This window comes from Cebus imitator, unplaced genomic scaffold (genome assembly GCF_001604975.1).
Source record: "Cebus imitator isolate Cc_AM_T3 unplaced genomic scaffold, Cebus_imitator-1.0 Scaffold11, whole genome shotgun sequence".
In the NCBI taxonomy this organism is placed as follows: Eukaryota; Metazoa; Chordata; class Mammalia; order Primates; family Cebidae; genus Cebus; species Cebus imitator.
In genome coordinates this window covers 8,635,967-8,637,944 of record NW_016107326.1, presented here as the reverse complement: position 1 = coordinate 8,637,944, position 1,978 = coordinate 8,635,967, and the positions used below count along the sequence as shown (strand labels likewise).

Genomic DNA, 1,978 nt, shown 5'->3' with positions numbered 1-1,978 from the left:
GAGATCTTGCTCCATTGTTCACGCTGGTGTACAGTGGTGTAATCATGGCTCACTGCAGCCTCCACCTCCCATGCTCAATTGATCCTCCCACCTCAGCCTCCTGAGTAGCAGGGACTATAGGCACATACCACCACACCCAGCTCATTGATGTATTTTTTTTTGTTAAAGATGGGGCCTTGCCATGTTGCTCAGGTTGGTCTTGAACTCCTGGGTTCAAGCGATCTGACTGCCTTGGCTTCCCAAGATGTCTGTTTCTAAGAATTTGACGACATTAGATATCTTATAAGTGAAGTCAATATAGCATTTGTCTTTTTGTGACTGGCTTATTTCACTTAGCATAAAGTCCTTAAGGTTCATCCATGTTGTAGTATGTGTCAAAATTTGTTTTTTTAGGCTGAATAATATTCCATTATAGGTATGTACTATATACATGTATATATATATATTTATTTTTGGTAGAAAGTGATTTATTTAAAGCAGAGAGAGAAAAAGGAGAAGGAGAGAGAAACAGCTAACTCCCACACTGAGTGAGAGAAAGAAAAGCCGCTCTCAGACTGAGTGAGGAGGGTTCTCAGGGGGGAAAACCAGAGCCAGGAGAGGAAAGACAGCTTCCACACTGAGTGGAAGGGAACAGAGAGAGAGAGATGGAGTTTAGGAGAGGAAAAGCAGCTTCCATGAGAGAGTGTTCGTGGAAGGGGACCCAAACATGGAGTCCCGTATGTACTATATTTTATTTGTTTCTTCATCTGTTGCTGGACACACTGGGTTGTTTTCACCTTTTGGCCATTGTGAATAATGCTGCTATGACTATGGGTGTACAAATAACCTCTTTGAGTCTGCTTTCACTTCTTTTGGGTTTATACCCAGAAGTGGACTTGCTATGTTCAATTTTTTGAGAAGCTGCCATAGTGTTTACTTTGAGTTTTAATTAAGGAAATCCGTACTGTTCAGAGCATCCTGACATGGGGGTGGGTAGCATTTTCTTTTCTTTTTTTCTGTTTATTTTTATTTTTATTTATTATTATTATTATTTTTTTTTCTGTTGCTCCAACATTCTTTTTTCTTCTAAAAATTATTTTTGGCTGGGTGTGGTGGCTCATGCCTGTAATCCCATAGGTTTGGGAGGCCGAGACGGGTGGATCATCTGAGGCCAGGAGTTCAAGACCAGCCTGGCCAACATGACGAAACCCCATCTCTGCTAAAAATGTAAAAAATTAGCCAGGTGTGGTGGTGCATGCCTGTAATCACAGCTACTTGGGAGATGGAGGCAACAGAATCTTGAACCTGGGAGGCAGAGGCTGTAGTGAGCTGACATTGCGCCATTGCGCTCCAGCCTGAGCAATAAGAGTGAAACTCTGTCGCAAAAAGTTATTTTTTCTTCCTTCAGATAGGGTTTGGAAAGTCTTAGGACAGTTAGTAGTTATCTGTGACTCTTTTTTGACACAGTGTCTTGCTCTATTTTCTGGGCTGGAGTGCAGTGGCATGATCATGGCTTACTGCAGCCTCAACCTCCTGGGCTCAAGCAATCCTCCTGCCTCAGCCTCCTGAGTAGTTGGTACTACAGGTGTGTGCCACCATTCCCAGCTAATTTTTTTGATTTTTAGTAGAGACAAGATTGCCCAGGCTGGTTTTGAACTCCTGTCCTCAAGCAACCCATTATAAACATGAGCCACCACGCCCGTCCTATGTGTGACTCTTTGGAGGCCAGACGTTAACCATCCAATTCCAGTGGCATTCATATCTGGCAGCCAAGGAATGTTCACACGTTTTCTTTGTGTTTTCAGTACTTATATCTTCATCCCTAAAGGCCTTGAAGTATGTTCATTATTTCTGCTCTGTAGACACTTTCTTCTTATCCCATTTAGGGCTGGTTTGGTTTTTCAGTCTCAAATCCGGGATAACAAGGCTGTCAGGACTTTCTTTCAAAAGGCCTAGATCAGCATTTCCCAAAGAAACGTCTTTTTTTTTTTTTTTTTTT

The 1,978-nt window shown here is 42.3% G+C and overlaps 1 protein-coding gene across 3 annotated transcripts in view; it reads left to right on the top strand.

Annotated features, from left to right (window-relative positions):
* Nucleotides 1–1,978, top strand: part of DLG5 (discs large MAGUK scaffold protein 5) — a 137,411-nt gene that overhangs the window by 9,405 nt on the left and 126,028 nt on the right. The gene's annotated exons all lie outside the window — the stretch shown is intronic.